Source organism: Apodemus sylvaticus, chromosome 22 (assembly GCF_947179515.1).
Source record: "Apodemus sylvaticus chromosome 22, mApoSyl1.1, whole genome shotgun sequence".
Classification (NCBI taxonomy): Eukaryota; Metazoa; Chordata; class Mammalia; order Rodentia; family Muridae; genus Apodemus; species Apodemus sylvaticus.
Window position 1 is genome coordinate 11,287,249 of NC_067493.1, and position 23,789 is coordinate 11,311,037.

At 36.4% G+C, this 23,789-nt stretch overlaps 1 protein-coding gene and 1 long non-coding RNA gene across 4 annotated transcripts in view; both read right to left on the reverse strand.

Annotated features, from left to right (window-relative positions):
* LOC127672349 (uncharacterized) overlaps positions 1-13,135 on the reverse strand; it is a 35,844-nt gene extending 22,709 nt beyond the window's left edge. Inside the window, exons 1-3 of one of the 3 annotated variants that reach the window (XR_007974967.1) lie at positions 13,001-13,135; positions 6,830-6,892; positions 2,889-2,919 (exon numbers count right to left, since the gene is read on the reverse strand). This is a non-coding gene — a long non-coding RNA (uncharacterized LOC127672349). Of the gene's footprint in view, positions 1-2,888; positions 2,920-4,398; positions 4,499-6,829; positions 6,893-13,000 lie in introns of those variants that run through there. The other 2 variants (XR_007974965.1, XR_007974966.1) reach the window with 2 other exon arrangements.
* The window catches only part of LOC127673293 (uncharacterized), an 882,259-nt gene that overhangs the window by 475,015 nt on the left and 383,455 nt on the right, over positions 1-23,789 (reverse strand). The window lies entirely within an intron of this gene.

The following is a 23,789-nucleotide window of genomic DNA, read 5'->3' on the forward strand; positions in this document are numbered from 1 at the left end:
TTTCTAATTGTTAATAAATAATCATTAAATATTAAAAATCGGTCCACTTTTCGAAAAAAAAAATTGGTCCATCTTATTATTCACTGTTGTATCATGAGTACTGTACTAAAAACAAATTTTGGTTTTAATAAAAAGGACAACTTGTCAACTAGGAATCAAGGTGACATGGAGAACAGAATACCAACTTCACCATTGCCCTAATACTAGAGACCAAGAGTGATATACACAACAACCAGGCAACTAGCTGACAATCCTCTTAGGAAAAGAAAAGTTAAGGAAAATGGCCAACTTAAACCTCATTTAAATAAGGAAAAAAAAAGTCCAGATTTGACATCTGGTAGACCTGGGGTGGAGGAAATTATGATCCAGATGGGTAGAAATCTGGCCAACATAGTAACATACTGGGCTGGAGAGATGTCTCAAAGGTTAAGAGCACTGACTGTTCTTCTGAAGGTCCTTAGTTCAAATCCCAGGAACCACATGATGGCTCACAACCATCTGTAATGAGATCTGACACCCTCTTCTGGAGCATCTGAGGATAGCTACAGTGTACTTACATATAATAAATAAATTAGTCTTTTAAAAAAATAAAATTAATTAAATAAATAAATAAATAGCAAAATACAAGACAGAAGGAGGCAGGGTGGGGGTGGGGAGACTGATTGCCTCTCATTGCATTTCCCCTACCCAACATGTACCATATTGTCATCACGCTTTGAGGGAATATAGAGAGTGGAGAAAGCGCCTGCTGCCAGAGATCCACACATCCCATCTAGATGGACACCAAGCCTAGGAAGCTAAGGTTCCCACAATTCTCCAGTGCCCCAGGATGAAACACAGAGATGGGTTGGGGCACAAGAAACACGAGAACCAGGTCCTTCCATGAGCAGACTAGCACCTCTGCCCACAAGACACTGTGTTATTCCCAGCTTGAAGGAACTAGCTATCCATCCCTCCAGTACAAAGAGAAACTTCAAGCGAGGTGTGAGGGCTGGAGACCAGAGAGACATAGGTTTTATCCCTCACCTTCTCCCTTGCCTGCACCTCTGAAAGGATGCTCTTGGCTATGGTAGGATAGGAGTGATAAACGACACTCAGCTCCACCTACAACTCCCCTACCACCGCTAAACTTAAACATGCTTGCACAAGACCAGTGGATAGCAGAAGTGGCCGCCACAGGAAACAGTCCACATGGTTCCTCTGAAGGAGGAGCAGGGGAAGCAGTATTGGTAGCTAGAGAAGACCAGAAAGGGAGACCCTATTGCCACCTTGTACAAAGGTATGCTTAAGAAACTAACCATAAACAATGAAGCAAGGCCTAAACAAGAAAGTTACCCCATGATCTACTGACAAAAATCACTAAATCTCAAAATATTCTGAAAACAGATAACAGCTAATAAAAGCCTTAGAAAACTTGAAAAACTCATTATATATATATATATATACATACATACATACATACATACATACATATATATATATATATATATATACAATATAAATGTGTGCCTACAATTATGCTTCCCAATACACTGTGTAAGCAGATGATTACAATTAAGAAAGACTAATTCCAGAAAAGAAATCCAGATGCCCAGACTCTGTTTTGCCTCATCTGGGTCTTTTATAAAATAATCCCAGTGTTTTATATCTGAAAAAACAGGGAACAAAGTAACTTGGATAAAACCAAACTCTATATCCTTTCTACTGTGCTATATATCAGTCTTCTGGTAAATGCTTCTCTAAAAGAATGATTTTTTTTTAAAGATTTGTGGTTTTAACAATTTATTCCACAAGGAAACCAATGAGAAAGGATTCCCAATTTCTTTCAAATTGTAATGCAAGGTAATAAAAACACATAAAGGTCTTATGAATGTGAAGAGACTAGTTTTCTAAGACAGCTATGAAAATATTTCTTCTAAACAACAAGTTCACTCAAATGAGGCATTTAGATTCTGGTTCCAAAAGAGGTTGTGTCCTTTCTTAAATCAGGGTTTTCCTACTCTGTAGCCTTCCCTTGAAAATACTGTTCTCCTGGTGCTATCTGCCAAAGGCTGGGATTAGGTACCACCATGTCTACCTTTAAATTCTTAAAAATACTGAAGAACACAAACTTCAGTGTCTTCACTGTGACATAAGCCAAATGGCTAATAACTTATTTAGTTAATACGAAAACAATTCACACCATGCTTTACAATCTCAATCTAAATTTATACACAGTAGATTGGGTTTCAGGAAAACACCATCATCCAATTCCAGAAAACATAACTATGCACTGGTCATCTGCTCAGATTTAGATTTTGTTGTGATTCAAGTTGTCACTTGTAGAAGTTTGGACCTAGGTCTTCTTCCCAGCCCCATGCTCCCAGAAATAAAACTCAGACTCAAAATATGTATACTTACAAATATCTTGGCCTTATAGCTAGTCTTCTCTGACTACGCCATAGTGCATTATAACGCACTTACTCAAATCTACTTTCTGACACATGACTACTTACCTGGGCTCAGGTACCATGTGTCAGTCTCTTCACATTTTCCCAGGCAAATACCTCATCCCTGGCTCTATCCCAGAATTCTTTCTGCCTTCTGAATGTCTCATCTTGTATTCTACACTTTCCTATAGGCCATAGTTTTCTTTTAGTACAATATACAAGATATTCTCTCTACAGTCACTAGCATCCTTAAAACCTTCAAATTCAAATTCTTAATTATTCTAATTCTACTTGTACTTCTAAGGTACCAACACCACCAGCAATATCCAGAAGCCACCCAGAGGCTACTATGGCTTTTAAACACTCATGTGTACCTGCTTCTCCTTTCAGGATTTTATTTTGGTAATACTGGCACTCCAGCTGGATGTTAGCACCACGATGAAAAGGTGACCTTCCTGGGCCATGGTTGCTGACAGAGCCACTGTTTTTCCTGTGAGAAAAAAAAATGAATTGTTTCTCTAAGTACAAAAGGATGTAAAGGTCATGTAATGGAATTTTTCATGCAATTTTAATTATATAATATTTGTTCTTTAATCACTTATGCATTAAATCTTAAAAAGCATCACCATATAATATCACCTAATGTTTTTTAAGACAGGGTCTTCTGAAATTCTCTATGTAGACCATGCTGGCCAGGAACTCACTGATGTTCACCTGCTAGGATTAAAAGCATGCCACCAGGCATGGTTCCAGCAATGTTTCTGATAAACCGACTCAATCTAAAATCAGCAGAGTCAGTTTTCCATGGCTTTTCATTTCTTACAATGAAAAGCAGACAACTCAGATCCCAGGCTCAAATTGTAGTAATAGACAACAAAATAAAAACTATAAACAGTCTTTTACAATTTGGATATAAATACGTTTATCCTCCCATTTTATTTTTTTTTAATTTTATAGCAATAGAAACAAACTGGAGATTCATGCACAGCAATGAAAATCTGATGTTTAACATATAACCAAATGTGAATTTCAGACCCTCAGATTTTGCTTTGGTTAAGAACATTACTTTAATGTATCATTTCCTTTTATGTATAAAATTACAAGACAACAATAATGTTGTAAAACTGATGTGCAAGTAAAACACCACAGGCTTAGAGGGCAGGAGACTCAGAACAAAGAAACACATAACACAGAAAGTCTTCTTGCCTCTCCATATAAACTAGAAAAAAGAACAATTTACTAGAAGGTAAGTTGTCCCAAGGCTAAAACTAATTCTTTCAAATTCAAAATAATACTTTGCAGAGCTAAGTCACAACAACCTAGGACAAAAATAAAGCCTTGCTGGGAATCTAGAATTTTCTAGGATTTTCACATAAGAGAAAAACTGACTTTAAAAAGAAAACACTAGTGTAGCTATCTTGTCAAGAAAGAACTAAGGAAAAATCCTAAATAAATGTTTCAATACTAGTAAGTAGTACACACATAAACCTAAAATTTCATTTAAAAAAAAAGCAGACTGCCCAGATGACTCACCTCTAGAGTATAAAATTATCAAAACCCAAAGGTTAGTATGTTTACCTACATTCATGGAGGAGAGTTACTTCAACAGAAGAACAGAAAGTCTGAAGACACAGGATAATAGAAATTTTCCCTTAACAAACAATAAAAAGATATGAAAAATATCCAGAAAATATCCTCATCTATTTGAGATAATACAGTCCTCAATTTAAGATACTCTTCTCTGTATATTTCAGCTTACACCAAGCAGTAGTTTTCTAATTTTCCTACACTTGTGAATATAGGCTCCAGCCAATTTGAACAAAGGAATAGATTTGACTAAGAAAAATCAAAATACTTTCCAAAGAATACATTGTTATCAATTCAGACACACACACACACACACACACACACACACACACACACACACATTGATATGTATCAACGTTCTTAAAACAAACAAGAATACAGACCTTTGAGATCTGTTATATTTCTTATAGCCCCTGAGACAAAGAAGCAATCAATATCAACATGCCTTACAGAGCTCTGCTGTCTGTGCCAGCTCAATTTGCCTAAAAGGAAAAAAGAACATTCAAACCCAAACTAATACTTATCATTTAAAACAGATTAGTTAATTTTAGAAATCACATTCAAGAAGAATGGTATCATAACATAATATAGAATATACTATGGACTGTATACCACCTTAATAGATGAATTTCAGTTTCTCTAGTTATCTGATAGAATTTTAAATCACTTCTAACAACACCATGGTATTCTTTCTTATTCTATTTTCTAATTGTCTTCTTTTAAAATTTAATTTTACAAGATAAATTTGATTATTTGTAACAATTTTGCTATGTGTAGTTTCACATACTTAGCTTTAATAAGCTCCATTCTGCACAACTCTACAAACTTTATTTAATGAAACAACAATAACAATGGCTACTGCCTCCCAGTGTTCTTTGTACGTATTAAAACAAAGAGGTTTACTGGGGGATAGATTAATTCTCACAGCACTATGGAAAACATTACTACCACCCCCACCTTTTATAGACTAATAATTTAAGTCCCACAGCTGATGAATGCCCAAATTGCAATTTAACTTCAGTCTGCTTGATTTCCAACTTTTTAGGCTATCATACTACTCTTCTAATTAGACATATTTCAAAAAGTCCACAGAAAAAAACAAAAATCTACATACAAAGGGAATTTTTCTTTTACCATTAGATGTTACTAGTTCTGCAGCACGTTTATTGCATTTATGGAGCTGAAAGTTAATATTATCTCGTACGGACAATTACTGACTTAGAAAAACCAGAGATTGTTCATAAGGATTATTATAATCCAACTATTAGGATAATATTACTTTATAATAATTTTATTACAAATACCCCTCATGGTGTTCCAAAATATAATAGTACAGGTCCTAAATCTAAGAATCTACACTCTAAGAACTTCCTAAGCTTATAAGAAGTTCTGATTTCAAAGAATATGCTTGCATATCAGCTTTAAACAACAAAACAAAACAAAATAAAAAACTTACTCCCGAACAACTGAGCCACTTCACATACTAACTGTGAGGGGATTGTCTAGTCCCACTAGGTGCAAGGCACTGAACATTTCTCCCTGCTGCTTTTAAGCAGATGTATGCTGGGCATCACTGATTCCTGTCGTTCCTCTTGCAGAAAGGAAATAGGCAAGAAAGGCAAACACCCATGCATGCTCCTGTCGCAGAAAGTGGCAGAGCAAGGACTCAGATCCAGGCTACACTAAATCAAACTCTTGCTATTCTCTATGTAAATTTCACTAATCACGATCTTTCTTTTGTAGAACAAGGTATCAAACTCAGGGCCTTGAACATGTAAGGCAAACAACAATCACAATTCTACTGTTCAAAGTACTATGAAACAGAAGGTAAACAACCAAAAAAATGTTAAATATTTAGGGGGTACAGAAGATTTAAATAAAATGCCTATCACATGGTTTCTTACAACATATAAATTTAAAAATTTACTCCCATTCATTGACATAACTCATAATAGTATTCTAAAGCTTTCAAGATCAAGTGACCTTTGGTTTAAAAAAACCAAGAAACAAATAACAGATGGCATTATTATGAAATATTCCAAACTACTGACTAAAAGCCTATTTAGATATACAAACAAATAACATAAGAGCAACAAACATTCACATAGAAAGACCCTGCAACTTTCTAAAACCCCATTAGCATCTCCCTCTTTATGCCTCCCTTTCCACAGTTATAAAGATTACTATCATATAATCTTGAACCTTACTTTTTGCCCACAAAAAAAAAAAGAGACCAAAACCTTTGTCAAAATAACTGAACTAGAATCTAGTTTAAGTAACAACTATCACAAAACAGCTTCCTGTTGGATTTGGATGACAAGTGTTAGCCACACACACAAATGAGACAATCTACATAGATGTTAAAACAATCTCCCTAAGTTTACCACTGTGGTTACAACAGTTCTATTTCAATGTTAATTTTTAAGAGTGCATTATTGAAACAGCCTTCTAGAAAATCTCAATTACCGCTACCAATCAGCATCATTCTCACAGGAGATTAGGAACGGAATATAAAATGTCACGTTTATACAGCTCATAAATTCAGCTGTTTATAAAGTCCCCATGAAGAAGGAAAGCTTGGAATCCCAGTGCATACAGCACTGAAATGACCTGACATTTTGAGGTAGCCACAGTTAAGTTTAATGGGAAACATAGTAGCAAAGTTTTCAGTTATAGTTACTGTAACTTATATAACCTAACATTCCTAGAGGATTTTTATATTAAGAAGTTTGGAATCATTAGAATACCAGTAAGAACATCAGAATGAAAGCATCAAATAGAACTGTATTGAAGAAAACAATTTTAGTACCTACCTGTGTCAGGTACAAGGGAAGACCAGCCTGTTTTTATTTTGTTCCAAATCAGAGGAAGCTTGCCTGTTAAGATAAAGGATTGAGCAGGAAGTGAAGATCCACTTAAATATATTTAAAGTGCAAATTTACTAGGTATCACCAAACACCCAGAAGTCAACAAAATGATGTATTTTAAAAAAAATCAAGCCAGGTGCAAGACTTAAACCACAGCACTCAGAGACTGAGGGCAGGCAGATCTCTGTGAGTTCGAGGGTAACCTGGTCTACAAAGTGAGTTCCAGGACAGTCAGGGCTATACAGAAAACCCTGACTCAAAACCAAAACAAAATTCTGACAGTTAGCTTTAGTGTTGAACCATTATGACTCTAGATATCAATAGTAGCATATCCGACAAACAAATATGCATGTATTACTGACAAGAAAATACACTGTTAACAAAGCATGTCTATGCTGCTAGAGCAGACTAGACAAAGGCATATTAGGAAAACAGCTGTGTAAGAAATATAGTAAAACACACATTTAAATAACTAACACTATTTGGATTTGTATTAAAGAGTCAGACCACACAAGCAGACCATCATGTACTTAGGTGATGCCATGTGAACCTTCTCTCTATTTTAATTAGTCAATCAAAGGTTAGAGTCTATGATTGGGTGGTGGAGGGGAAAGGTGGGATTGGAGGCTCAAAAGGGGGGCAGGTAGAGGAAGAAAAAGAGAGAAGGAAGAGGAGAGGAGGAAGCCACTATGGACCACGTGGATGGGAGAAAGCACAAATCTTAGTGGTTGGGAAGTAAGTATTTTGCCAATGAAGACATATGACTTATAATTAAAATATTTGGATTATGTGTCATTTATATGGGCTATAAGGGTTGGAAATTTTAGCAACAAATTTGTGCACCTTATATCCAGCTTAGAACTGAACTAAATTGAGAGGAAAATCCAGCCCCCTATATACTAAACAACCAGAGGTAACAACGCAGCCCTGAGCTGGGCAACAAGGTGGCGCCAATGTCACAGCATAGTTGGGGTTCCCTGAGCCTGAGAAAAATTCAAGGACCCAAAATCAATGCTGCCTGAAAAGCAACATTCACAGCTGAAGATCAGCAATTGAACAACAACAGCTATCTTTCCAAAGCTTTCTTCACAGACACAGCAGGCTGATCTAGGCGTTTCAGCCGCAAGCCAACCTTCCCCTGCAGCTTTCGAATTTCCAATATCCCCCCACCACACTTCTAAACAGGGCACAGGACAGACAAACCAGCTCTCCCAAATGCTTACACTGCAGGCTGCCTAATATCAACACACATGCTGAAGGCTATAGGCCAGACAAAAGATCCAGAGGGCAAAAAACCACAAAAGCCAAGGATCTTTGTGCGGTCAGCCCCTCCCTACTAATAAAAGACCATTAATAAATACTAGTAAAGACTAATAAAAAGACCAATAATAAATACTAATAAAAAAGTAAAAATAAAAGAACCACAATTTTCTAAATCCAACACCAGAGGGAAACAAACATACCAAATAATAAGACCAAATAATAAGAAATAAATAGTAATTACTACAATTGTTTTCTCATTCATTTCCTCCCACATGAATAAGGTGCTACAGAGAATTAAGGAGTTTCTTAACTAGTGATTATAAAAAGCAATGATATTTTTAAACAATTTTTTGTTTCTCAGAGTATATGTGACCGAAGTCTAGAAATTAAATTTCCCAAGGTACATTGAAGAAAGGCCCTGAGAATAAATTACTAATTCTGCGAACAGAAGAGATTTGCTTTCAAATTTGCTCCAGGCAGGTGTGAGGGTGTTCAATGGTGTATTCATTACAAGCCCAGAACTGCCATATGTTTCTCTTAAATTCTCCTTAAGTAGCTTATTTGCCAGTCCTGAAGACTTTATCTCTTAAGAGTCAGAGAAATTCCTATTAGAAAATTACTGTTTCCAAGAAACTCTGAATCTATACACCTACTTTTAAAAGCAAATGACTTGAGAATTCTGCTAATGTGTATGTCACAGTCATTAATGTAACTGAATAAGAATGTCCCCCACAGACTCAGCTATTTGGACACTTAGCTGGTGGTGCTCCTTGGAAGGGATTAACAGATGCGGCCTTGCTGGAGGAAGTGAGTCCCCAGAGGTCAGCTTTGAGAGGTTAAAGACTGTTGCCATATTCAGTCTGCTTTCTCTGCTTCACACTTTGTGCCTGCAGATGTGAGCTCTCTGCATTCTATTCCAGCTGCCACGCCTGCTGCTTGCTGCATTGCTGCCCATCATGATGTCTATTAAACTATAAGCAAAGTTACTTTCTCATGGGAAGGGGAACAGGAAGGTCGCCTCCTCAGGTTTGCAGCTTGCTTGGGAGAACATCAGGTTCTCTGCATGAGGAAGTGTCTCCTCTGTCTTGGTCGGCTGAGAATGACAAAGACCCTAGGTTGCCTGGAAACTAGCAAGCTGGGAGCAATCTCCTCATGCCATTTCTCTACAGATAATAAAATATATCTTCAAATTTAATGCCAGGTATGGGGTATTACACCTATAATTTCAGTGTCTGGGAGGTAGAATGAGGAGAATCAGGAGTTCAAGGACAGTTTCATTTGCATAATGAGCTCAGGACCAGGCTAGGCTACAGAAACAGTATCCTTTCTGAATAAATAAATACAGACATACATACATACATACATACTTACTTACATACATACATACATACATAAAAAATTAAAAATAGTAATTCATTTGATTGCTCATTTAAGAGCACCTATGCTCACCAAGGTTTCTGCTGTGAAAAGCCAGTGAGAAAATCCTTATTGATGGTGTAATAAGGAGGGTAGAGAGGTCTGATACTCAGATAGATGCTTAGACTATAGATATGGATCAGGAGTGCAGTACTTGCCTGTCTTTCAAGAGGCTGTGAGCTTGGTGTCTATATTGAAGGAAAAACAACACCAAGCAAAGCCCACAAGAAACTAAAACTGTTTTCTATACAAAATTGTCCCAACCAAAGACACCTCCCAAGTAATGGAAATTAGTCAAGTCTCAGAAGAGAACAAAATTTACAAAGATCTGCTATTTCTCCCCAAATGGGGTTCTTTCCACTCTGAGACCAATCTGTCAACTCCAGAGGAGTGGCTGAAAAGTAGCCATGTTTTTAACAAACACCATACTAAAAGAATGAGGACTGCAGTCTACAAATCTTCCAAATATTCTGATCTCTATATAAGGGGTTAGTATCTCAGAAATAAGAACAAACTAGAAGTAAACAAATCAAGTTTTCCAGAAATTAAACCCCACCTCACTTTAGTTTATCTGTGAAGTGGACTGAAGTAACTGGCAAGAAGCAACTGGCAAGACCAACTATATTCCATGTAGTAGCTATCCTTGGTGGTCAACTTGACTATATCTGGAATGAACTCTGACCTGGATCTTGGCTTAGAGATCTTCAGACACAGTGGCTATGAATCCCAGAAGATTTTGACAGGGAAATCTCTAAGTTCAAAGTCATTAGGGAGCAGGGCAGTGGTGGTACACACCTGTAATCCCAGCACTCTGGGAGGCAGAGGCAGGTAGATTTCTGAGTTTGAGGCCAGCCTGGTCTACAGAGTGAGTTCCAGGACAGTCAGGACTATACATAGAAACCCTGTCTCAAACAACCAAAAAAAAAAAAAAAAAAAAAAAGGAAAAAAGAGTTGAACCTAACCAAATCTACAGTCTACTATCATTCTATACACTTAAAGAAAACAACACACACAGATACACACAAACACACCCACAAACACACACACACAAAAATCCCTTCATGGGCTAGAGAAATGCCCCACTGGCTCCACAATTTAGAGTACTGAATGATTGTTTAAAAAAAAAAAGGATTTGCATCTAGTACCTTTATAGGGGCTCACAATCACCTGTGACTACATATGAACAGATACCATAGGCAAAATGCCTACCATATTCTTTAGTTTTACCCTCCCTAGTACAGAGGATCAAATTCCTCTAATCTTTTTTTTTTTTTTTTTGAATTTTCGAGACAGAGTTTTTCTGTATAGACCTGGCTGTCCTGGAACTCACTCTGTAGACCAGGCTGGCCTCAAACTCAGAAATATGCATGTCTCTGCCTCTCAGAGTGCTAGGACTACAGGTATGTACTACCACTGCCCGGCGAAATCCTCTATTTTTAAAGGAAGTTTTGTTAATTCAATATCAAGAACACATTTGTAGAGCCGGGCGGTGGTGGTGCATGCCTGTAATCCCAGCACTCTGGGAGGCAGAGGCAGGTGGATTTTTGAGTTCGAGGCCAGCCTGGTCTACAGAGTGAGTTCCAGGACAGCCAGGACTACACAGAGAAACCCTGTCTCTAAAAATAAAATCAAAAAAAAAAAAAAAAAAGAACACATTTGTAAAATGTTAATATCTGGGAGTGGTTGGATATGCAGAGAAGGAACATTTGTAATCAGTTTAATTTCTTTCTTTCTCTTCTTTCTTTCTTTCTTTCTTTCTTTCTTTCTTTCTTTCTTTCTTTCTTTCTTTCTTTCTTTCTTTCTTTCCTTCCTTCCTTCCTTCCTTCCTTCCTTCCTTCCTTCCTTCCTTCCTTCCTTCCTTCCTTCCTTCCTTGTTTGTTTGCTTGCCTTCTTGCTTACTTTTTTTTGGATTTTTCGAGACAGGGTTTCTTTGTGTAGCTAGCCCTGGCTATCCTGGAATGCACTCTGTAGCCCAGCTATTGTTATGCATTTTGATTAAAAAAAAAACTTTTAAAGGGTTTGGTTCATCTGGCACTTAAAAGAAATAGACAAAAAGCAGGAGAAAAACATGTGGCTGTGACTTCTTTCTGGTGGCTTAAGTGAAAAACTCTCTGACTGTGAGTTTGAGGCTAGCCAAGTTGACAGAGCAAGTTCCAGGCCAGGCCTGCAGGGCCTACTCAAAGAGAAACACTATTTTGAGGCCAGACAAAGCAAAGCAGAAAAGGTTCTGCTTTTTAATTTACAGACATATGCTTTTTGTTGTTGTTGTTTGTTTGGTTTTTGGGTTTTGGTTCCCCACCCCCACCCCCAAGACTGGGTTTCTCTGTATAGCACTGGCTGTCCTGGAATTCACTCTGTAGACCAGGCTGGCCTTAAACTCAGAAATCCGCCTGCCTCTGCCTCCCAGAGTGCTGGGATTACAGGCGTGCGCCCACCGCCTGGCCTTTTGTTTTTCTTTTTTTTTGGGTTTGACGTATGCTTTTTCTAGTACTATTGACCATAGAATTTTGATCAAGAAGGCATGTTGGATTTTGTTTGTTTGTTTGTTTTGGTTTTTTTTTTGTTTTTTGAGACAGGGTTTCTCTGTGTAGCTCCAGCTGTCCTGGAACTCACTCTGTAGACCAGGCTGGCCTCAAACTCAGAAATCTGCCTGCCTCTGTCTACCAGAGTGCTGGGATTACAGGCGTGCACCACCACCGCCCGTCAACAAAACCAACTTTTAATAAACAAGTAGATACCAGGAAATGCTCACAAAAATACTTAGCCTTTATTTCTCTTTCCTATAACAACCATTCAAAGAATGCAGAGACAATAGTAATTTTTAATTTTTATTTTTTCGAAGTAAAAAAAAGGCCTCAGCCGGGCAGTGGTGGCGCATGACTGTAATCCCAACACTCTGGGAGGCAGAGGCAGTCAGATTTCTGAATTCAAGGCCAGCCTGGTCTACAGAGTGAGTTCCAGGACAGCCAGGGCTACACAGAGAAACCCTGTCTTGAAAAAACCAAAAACCAAAAAAAAAAAAAATACCAAAAAAGGCCTCAAACCAAGACAACTACAGGATAATTTTATGAACATATATCATAATGAAATCCATTAATTATTTTGAATACTAATGAAAAGGAATAGATTTTAATTGTTCTTACTAAAAAATTAGTGAGGGAATTAATGTATGCCAACTAGATAAAATTTGCTATGGCACAGTATCTAGATATTGTGCAATATCTGGCTTCTCATAACCGTATTTATCCTACATATTTCAAAATAATCCATTATACATAGATTATACAAAATAATCCATTATACATAATAAATTTTTATTTTTATGAAAATGTGGACACAAAGAGATGCATATACGTAGTAAGTTTCACGTTGAGTTTTATTCAGAGAGAATAAAAAGGGTAAAGGATAGAAGGAGCAGTTATTAGGCAAATACCTTACCGCAGCATCTACATTTGCAGGTGAGTCTCCATTAGGATCTGCCAGCATAGAAATGACACTAATCATGATGGTTTCCACAGTATGGATAGGTAACCAGCGTTCCTCTGGCTTCTCATAACCATATTTATCTTCCCCAGGCTCATAAAGAATAGAAATGCAAAATTTCACCATTTTTATCAACTGTAAAATTATAGAATAAGAATTGTTTAAATTTGGTTACACATAATCTATTACAAATGTGATACTTATGTATATAAAACATTATTTACATGGAGATTTCCTAAATGTAATCTACTAACTTTTAAGAATGTTACAGATTAACTATATTTTACATTCTTTAAAATTACAAGTAATTGCAGACCTCCATTGCTGTCCCTGATTCAAAGGACATGCCGTTTCTTTTCTACTTCTCCAATTCTTTATTCTCAGCATTTACAGTTGTCTTTCTCTCAAATTCTAGTTAAGATGGTCCTCAAAGTTCAGCAAATAAAAATTTTAAAGGGGGAGGGTGATGTAATAATAATAAAAATTAACAGACTCAAAGAAAGACACACATTGGAGAGATATCTCAGTGATTAGAAGCATTGGCCATGAGCTGGAGAAATGGCTCAGCGGCTAAGAGCACTGACTGCTCTTACAGAGGTCTTGAGTTCAATTCCCAGCAACCACATGGTGGCTCACAACCAAATGTAATAAGATATGATGCCCTCTTCTGGTGTGTCCTAAGTCTGCTATAGTGTACTCACATATATAAAATAAATAAATATATCTTTAGAAACACTGGCTGCTCTCACAGAAGACCAGAGTACGATTCTGAGAACTCACATGAGAGTTCACACCCTACAGTCCCAGAGAATCTGACACCCTTTTCTGGCCTCTGTGGATACCAGGCATGCATGTGGTATACAGACATATAAATATAAATATAAATATAAATATAAATATATATATATATATATATATGCAAAACATCCACATACTAAAAATAATAAAATAGGGGCTAGAGAGATGTTGCAGTGGTTAATAACACTGGGGCTCTTGCAGAGGACCTAAATTTAATTCCCAGCACCCACAAGGCAATTCACAATCATCTGTTATTCTGCTTCCAGGGGAGCCAACACCTTTGTCCTACATCCATAGGTACATGGTACACATACATATATGCAGACAGAACACTCATAAACATAAATATACACAATAGCAAAAGCTTTAAAATAAATAAGTGATACTCATAATCTACTTCACAAACTCATTTTAAATCAGTGTTTCCCTACTCTGTAGCCTTCCCTTGAAAATACTGTTCTCCTGGTGCTATCTCCCAAAGGCTGGGATTAGGTACCACCGTGTCTACCTTTAAATTCTTAAAAATACTGAAGAACCCAAACTTCAGTGTCTTCACTGTGACATAAGCCAAATGGCTAATAACTTATTTAGTTAATACGAAAACAATTCACACCATGCTTTACAATCCCCATCTAAATTTATACACAGTAGATTGGTTTTCAGGAAAACACCATCATCCAATTCCAGAAAACATAACTATGCACTGGTCATCTGCTCAGATTTAGATTTTGTTGTGATTCAAGTTGTCACTTGTAGAAGTTTGGACCTAGGTCTTCTTCCCAGCCCCATGCTCCCAGAAATAAAACTCAGACTCAAAATATGTATACTTACAAATATCTTGGCCTTATAGCTAGTCTTCTCTGACTACGCCATAGTGCATTATAACCCACTTACTCAAATCTACTTTCTGACACATGACTACTTACCTGGGCTCACATTTTCCCAGGCAAATATCTCATCCCTGGCTCTATCCGAGAATTCTTTCTGCCTTCTGAATGTCTCATATTGTATTCTACACTTTCCTATAGGCCATAGTTTTCTTTTAGTACAATACACAAGATATTCTCTCTACAGTCACTAGCATCATTAAAACCTTCAAATTCAAATTCTTAATTATTCTAATTCTACTTGTACTTCTAAGGTACCAACACCACCAGCAATATCCAGAAGCCACCCAGAGGTTACTATGGTTTTTAAAGACTCATGTGTACCTGTTTCTCCTTTCAGGATTTTATTTTGGTAATACTGCCACTCCAGCTGGATATTAGCACCACGATGAAAAGGTGACCTTCCTGTGCCATGGTTGCTGACAGAGCCACTGTTTTTCCTGTGAGAAAAAAAATTGAATTGTTTCTCTAAGTACAAAAGAATGTTAAGGTCATGTAATGGAATTTTTTCATGGAATTTTAATTATATAACATTTGTTCTTTAATCACTTATGCATTAAATCTTAAAAAGCATCACCATATAACATCACCTAATGTTTTTTAAGACAGGGTCTTCTGAAATTCTCTATGTAGACCACGCTGGCCAGGAACTCAATGATGTTCACCTGCTAGGATTAAAAGCATGCACCACGCATGGCTCCAGCAATGTTTCTGATAAACCGACTCAATCTAAAATCAGCAGAGTCAGTTTTCCATGGCTTTTCATTTCTTACAATGAAAAGCAGACAACTCAGATCCCAGGCTCAAATTGTAGGAATAGACAACAAAACAAAAACTATAAACAGACTTTTACAATTTGGATATAAATACATTTATCCTCCCATTTTTTTTTAAATTTTATAGCAATAGAAACAAACTGGAGATTCATGCACAGCAATGAAAATCTGATGTTTAACATATAACCAAATGTGAATTTCAGACCCCCAGATTTTGCTTTGGTTAAGAACATTACTTTAATGTATCATTTCCTTTTATGTATAAAATTACAAGACAACAATAATGTTGTAAAACTGATGTACAAGTAAAACACCACAGGCTTAGAGGGCAGGAGACTCAGAACAAAGAAACACATAACACAGAAAGTCTTCTTGCCTCTCCATATAAACTAGAAAAAAGAACAATTTACTAGAAGGTACGTTGTCCCAAGGCTAAAACTAATTCTTTCAAATTCAAAACAATACTTTTCAGAGCTAAGTCACAACTACCTAGGACAAAAATTAAAGCCTTGTTGGGAATCTAGAATTTTCTAGGATTTTCACATAAGAGAAAAACTGACTTTAAAAAGAAAACACTAGTGTAGCTATCTTGTCAAGAAAGAACTAAGGAAAAATCCTAAATAAATGTTTCAATACTAGTAAGTAGTACACACATAAACCTAAAATTTCATTTAAAAAAAAAGCAGACTGCCCAGATGACTCACCTCTAGAGTATAAAATTATCAAAACCCAAAGATTAGTATGTTTATCTACATTCATGGAGGAGAGTTACTTCAACAGAAGAACAGAAAGTCTGAAGACACAGGATAATAGAAATTTTCCCTTAACAAACAATAAAAAGATATGAAAAATATCCAGAAAATATCCTCATCTATTTGAGATAATACAGTCCTCAATTTAAGATACTCTTCTCTGTATATTTCAGCTTACACCCAAGCAGTAGTTTTCTAATTTTCCTACACTTGTGAATATAGGCTCCAGCCAATTTGAACAACGGAATAGATTTGACTAAGAAAAATCAAAATACTTTCCAAAGAATACATTGTTATCAATACACACACACACACACACACACACACACATTGATATGTATCAACTTTCTTAAAACAAACAAGAATACAGTCCTTTGAGATCTGTTATATTTCTTATAGCCCCTGAGACAAAGAAGCAATCAATATCAACATGCCTTACAGAGCTCTGCTGTCTGGGCCAGCTCAATTTGCCTAAAAGGAAAAAAGAACATTCAAACCCAAACTAATACTTATCATTTAAAACAGATTAGTTAATTTTAGAAATCACATTCAAGAAGAATGGTATCATAACATAAAATAGAATATACTATGGACTGTATACCACCTTAATAGATGAATTTCAGTTTCTCTAGTTATCTGATAGAATTTTAAATCACTTCTAACAACACCATGGTATTCTTTCTTATTCTATTTTCTAATTGTCTTCTTTTAAAATTTAATTTTACAAGATAAATTTGATTATTTGTAACAATTTTGCTATGTGTAGTTTCACATACTTAGCTTTAATAAGCTCCATTCTGCACAACTCTACAAACTTTATTTAATGAAACAACAATAACAATGGCTACTGCCCCCCAGTGTTCTTGATAAGTATTAAAACAAAGAGGTTTACAGGGGGATAGATTAATTCTCACAGTACTATGGAAAACATTACTACCACCCCCACCTTTTATAGACTAGTAATTTAAGTCCCACAGCTGATGAATGCCCAAATTGCAATTTAATTCCAGTCTGCTTGATTTCCAACTTTTTAGGCTATCATACTACTCTTCTAATTAGACATATTTCAAAAAGTCCACAGAAAAAAACAAAAATCTACATACAAAGGGAATTTTTCTTTCACCATTAGATGTTACTAGTTCTGCAGCACGTTTATTGCATTTATGGAGCTGAAAGTTAATACTATCTCGAAAGGACAATTACTGACTTAGAAAAACCAGAGATTGTTTATAAGGATTATTATAATCCAACTATTAGGATAATATTACTTTATAATAATTTTATTACAAATACCCCTCATGGTGTTCCAAAATATAATAGTGCAGGTCCTAAATCTAAGAATCTAAACTCTAAGAACTTTCTAAGCTTATAAGAAGTTCTGATTTCAAAGAATATGCTTGCGTATCAGCTTTAAACAACAAAACAAAACAAAATAAAAAACTTACTCCCGAACAACTGAGCCACTTCAAGTACTAACTGTGAGGTGATTGTCTAGTCTCACCAGGTGCAAGGCACTGAACATTTCTCCCTGCTGCTTTTAAGCATATGTGTGCTGGGCATCACTGATTCCTGTCGTTCCTCTTGCAGAGAGGAAATAGGCAAGAAAGGCAAACACCCATGCATGCTCCTGTCGCAGAAAGTGGCAGAGCAAGGACTCAGATCCATGCTACACTAAATCAAACTCTTGCCATTCTCTATGTAAATTTCACTAATCACGATCTTTCTTTTGTAGAACAAGGTATCAAACTCAGGGCCTTGAACATGTAAGGCAAACAACAATCACAATTCTACTGTTCAAAGTACTATGAAACAGAAGGTAAACAACCTAAAAAATGTTAAATATTTAAGGGGCACAGAAGATTTAAATAAAATGCTTATCACATGGTTTCTTACAACATATGAATTTAAAAATTTACTCCCATTCATTGACCTAACTCATAATAGTATTCTAAAGCTTTCAAGATCAAGTGACCTTTGGTTTAAAAAATCCAAGAAACAAATAACAGATGGCATTATTATGAAATATTCCAAACTACTGGCTAAAAGCCTACTTAGATATACAAACAAATAACATAAGAGCAACAAACATTCACATCGAAAGACCCTGCAACTTTCTAAAACCCCATTAGCATCTCCCTCTTTATGCCTCCCTTTCCACAGTTATAAAGATTACTATCATATAATCTTGAACCTTACTTTTTGCCCACAAAAAAAAGAGACCAAAATCTTTGTCAAAATAACTGAACTAGAATCTAGTTTAAGTAACAACTATCACAAAATAGCTTCCTGTTGGATTGGGATGACAAGTGTTAGCCACACACACAAATGAGACAATCTACATAGATGTTAAACCAATCTCCCTAAGTTTACCACTGTGGTTACAACAGTTCTATTTCAATGTTAATTTTTAAGAGTGCATTATTGAAACAGCCTTCTAGAAAATCTCAATTACCGTTACCAATCAGCATCATTCTCACAGGAGATTAGGAACGGAATATAAAATGTCACGTTTATACAGCTCATAAATTCATCTGTTTATAAAGTCCCCATGAAGAAGGAAAGCTTGGAATCCCAGTGCATACAGCACTGAAATGACCTGACATTTTGAGGTAGCCACAGTTAAGTTTAATGGGAAACATAGTAGCAAAGTTTTCAGTTATAGTTACTGTAACTTATATAACCTAACATTCCTAGAGGATTTTTATATTAAGACGTTTGGAATCATTAGAATACCAGTAAGAACATCAGAATGAAAGCATCAAATAGAACTGTTTTGAAGAAAACAATTTTAGTACCTACCTGTGTCAGATACAAGGGAAGACCAGCCTGTTTTTATTTTGTTCCAAATCAGAGGAAGCTTGCCTGTTAAGATAAAGGATTGAGCAGGAAGTGAAGATCCACTTAAATATATTGAAAGTGCATATTTACTAGGTATCACCAAACACCCAGAAGTCAACAAAATGATGTATTTAAAAAAAAAAGGAAACAAGAGTTGAACCTGACCAACTCTACAGTCTACTATCATTCTATACACTTAAAGAAAACAACACACACAGATACACACAAACACACCCACAAACACACACACACAAAAATCCCTTCATGGGCTAGAGAAATGTCCCACTGGCTCCACAATTTAGAGTACTGAATGATTGTTTAAAAAAAAAAAAAAAAGGATTTGTATCTAGTACCTTTATAGGGGCTCACAATCACCTGTGACTACATATGAACAGATACCATAGGCAAAATGCCTACCATATTCTTTAGTTTTACCCTCCCTAGTACAGAGGATCAAATTCCTCTAATCTTTTTTTTTTTTTTTTTTTTTGAATTTTCGAGACAGAGTTTTTCTGTATAGACCTGGCTGTCCTGGAACTCACTCTGTAGACCAGGCTGGCCTCAAACTCAGAAATACACATGTCTCTGCCTCTCAGAGTGCTAGGACTACAGGTATGTACCACCACTGCCCGGCGAAATCCTCTATTCTTAAAGGAAGTTTTGTTAATTCAATATCAAGAACACATTTGTAGAGCTGGGTGGTGGTGGTGCACGCCTGTAATCCCAGCACTCTGGGAGGCAGAGGCAGGTGGATTTTTGAGTTCGAGGCCAGCCTGGTCTACAGAGTGAGTTCCAGGACAGCCAGGACTACACAGAGAAACCCTGTCTCGAAAAAAATCAAATCAAAAAAAAAAAAAAAAAAAAAAAAGAACACATTTGTAAAATGTTAATATCTGGGAGTGGTTGGATATGCAGAGAAGGAACATTTGTAATCAGTTTAATTTCTTTCTCTTTCTTTCTTTCTTCCTTCCTTCCTTCCTTCCTTCCTTCCTTCCTTCCTTCCTTCCTTCCTTGTTTGTTTGCCTTCTTGCTTACTTTTTTTTGGATTTTTCAAGACAGGATTTCTTTGTGTAGCTAGCCCTGGCTATCCTGGAATGCACTCTGTAGCCCAGCTATTGTTATGCATTTTGATTAAAAAAAACTTTTAAAAGGTTTGGTTCATCAGGCACTTAAAAGAAATAGACAAAAAGCAGGAGAAAAACATGTGGCTGTGACTTCTTTCTGGTGGCTTAAGTGAAAAACTCTCTGACTGTGAATTTGAGGCTAGCCAAGTTGACAGAGCAAGTTCCAGGCCAGGCCTGCAGGGACTACACAAAGAGAAACACTATTTTGAGGCCAGACAGAGCAAAGCAGAAAAGGTTCTGCTTTTTAATTTACAGACATATGCTTTTTGTTGTTGTTGTTTGTTTGGTTTTTGGGTTTTGGTTCCCCACCCCCACCCCCAAGACTGGGTTTCTCTGTATAGCCCTGGCTGCCCTGGAATTCACTCTGTAGACCAGGCTGGCCTCAAACTCAGAAATCCGCCTGCCTCTGCCTCCCAGAGTGCTGGGATTACAGGCGTGCGCCCACCGCCTGGCCTTTTGTTTTTCTTTTTTTTGGGTTTGACGTATGCTTTTTCTAGTACTATTGACCATAGAATTTTGATCAAGAAGGCATGTTGGATTTTGTTTGTTTGTTTGTTTTGTTTTTTTGTTTTTCGAGACAGGGTTTCTCTGTGTAGCTCCAGCTGTCCTGGAACTCACTCTGTAGACCAGGCTGGCCTCAAACTCAGAAATCTGCCTGCCTCTGTCTACCAGAGTGCTGGGATGACAGGCGTGCATCACCACCGCCCGGCAACAAAACCAACTTTTAATAAACAAGTAGATACCAGGAAATGCTCACAAAAATACTTAGCCTTTATTTCTCTTTCCTATAACAACCATTCAAAGAATGCAGAGACAATAGTAATTTTTAATTTTTATTTTTTCGAAGTAAAAAAAAAGGCCTCAGCCGGGCGGTGGGGGCGCATGACTGTAATTCCAACACTCTGGGAGGCAGAGGCAGTCAGATTTCTGAGTTCAAGGCCAGCCTGGTCTACAGAGTGAGTTCCAGGACAGCCAGGGCTACACAGAGAAACCCTGTCTTGAAAAAACCAAAAACCAAAAAAAAAAAAAAAAAAAAAAAAAAAGCCTCAAACCAAGACAACTACAAGATAATTTTATGAACATATATCATAATGAAATCCATTAATTATTTTGAATACTAATGAAAAGGAATAGATTTTAATTGTTCTTACTAAAAAATTAGTGAGGGAATTAATGTATGCCAACTAGATAAAATTTGCTATGGCACAGTATCTAGATATTGTGCAATATCTGGCTTCTCATAACCGTATTTATCCTACATATTTCAAAATAATCCATTATACATAGATTATACAAAATAATCCATTATACATAATAAATTTTTATTTTTATGAAAATGTGGACACAAAGAGATGCATATACGTAGTAAGTTTCACGTTGAGTTTTATTAAGAGAGAATAAAAAGGGTAAAGGATAGAAGGAGCAGTTATTAGGCAAATACCTTACTGCAGCATCTACATTTGCAGGTGAGTCTCCATTAGGATCTGCCAGCATAGAAATGACACTAATCATGATGGTTTCCACAGTATGGATAGGTAACCAGCGTTCCTCTGGCTTCTCATAACCATATTTATCCTCCCCAGGCTCATGAAGAATAGAAATGCAAAACATCACCATTTTTATCAACTGTAAAATTATAGAATAAGAATTGTTTAAATTTGGTTACACATAATCTATTACAAATGTGATACTTATGTATATAAAACATTATTTACATGGAGATTTCCTAAATGTAATCTACTAACTTTTAAGAATGTTACAGATTAACTATATTTTACATTCTTTAAAATTACAAGTAATTGCAGACCTCCATTGCTGTCCCTGATTCAAAGGACATGCCGTTTCTTTTCTACTTCTCCAATTCTTTATTCTCAGCATTTACAGTTGTCTTTCTCTCAAATTCTAGTTAAGATGGTCTTCAAGGTTCAGCAAATAAAAATTTTAAAGGGGGAGGGTGATGTAATAATAATAAAAATTAACAGACTCAAAGAAAGACACACATTGGAGAGATATCTCAGTGATTAGAAGCATTGGCCATGAGCTGGAGAAATGGCTCAGCGGCTAAGAGCACTGACTGCTCTTACAGAGGTCTTGAGTTCAATTCCCAGCAACCACATGGTGGCTCACAACCAAATGTAATAAGATATGATGCCCTCTTCTGGTGTGTCCTAAGTCTGCTATAGTGTACTCACATATATAAAATAAATAAATATATCTTTAGAAACACTGGCTGCTCTCACAGAAGACCAGAGTACGATTCTGAGAACTCACATGAGAGTTCACACCCTACAGTCCCAGAGAATCTGACACCCTTTTCTGGCCTCTGTGGATACCAGGCATGCATGTGGTATACAGACATATATATATATAAGCAAAACATCCACATACTAAAAATAATAAAATAGGGGCTAGAGAGATGTTGCAGTGGTTAATAACACTGGGGCTCTTGCAGAGGACCTAAGTTTAATATCCAGCACCCACAAGGCAATTCACAATCATCTGTAATTCTGCTTCCAGGGGAGCCAACACCTTTGTCCTACATCCATGGGTACATGGTACACATACATATATGCAGACAGAACACTCATAAACATAAATATACACAATAACAAAAGCTTTAAAATAAATAAGTGATACTCATAATCTACTTCACAAACTCATTTTAAATGCAAGTTCCATATAGTAACAGTCAGTGGGGTAGAAATACAGAAATATCCTCAATTTTATAGGGGATAAAGAAAGACACAACTATATCTCACTTTGCACTATTTTATCCAAAAGTAAATATTCTCAAAAAATCCTACAGTGTTAATCTATAAACATATTCAAATAATTATATCAGCAATTAATAAAAGTAACTTTTCACAGTAAATGTCTTCTGTCAAAAATACTATTATTACTTGAAGAAGTTTACAAAACAAGTAGGAATAAATAAATATTCTGAGTATAAAAAGATCCACACATCAAATGAGATACAAGAAGAAAGCAGGAGTGGCCCCTGGTTCTGGAAAGACTCAGTGAAACAGTATTCGGCAACACCAGAACGGGGAAGTGGGAAGGGGTGGGAGGGAGGACAGGGGAAGAGAAGGGGGCTTACGGGACTTTCGGGGAGTGAGGGGGCTAGAAAAGGGGAAATCATTTGAAATGTAAATAAATTATATCGAATAAAAAAATTTAAAAAAAAGAAAAAAAAGACTGTTATAAGACTTTCAAAAAAAAAAAAAAGATTTCAGTCAGTAATAACATATGTATGCTTGTTTGGTTGGCTGTTGTTTTGAAAGAGTTTTAACTGTCCCTGTTAGCAATCTTCCTATCCCAAATCATGGTTAAAGAACACAGGGAGACTGAGGGAATAGGGAGAGACAGAAATAGAAGGAGGGAGGGAGGAAAGGAGGGAGGGTGGGTGTTTGTATGTCAAGGGATATAAAATTAATCAATCCAACAAGTACTTTTGGAAGCCCTACTGTAAAGCAAAATTACTCTTCACATGTAATCAAAAACTCATGTTTTTGCTGATTTATACAGAAACTTCCCTTTAACTGAGGTTTCTCTTCTTAACCCACTCCCAT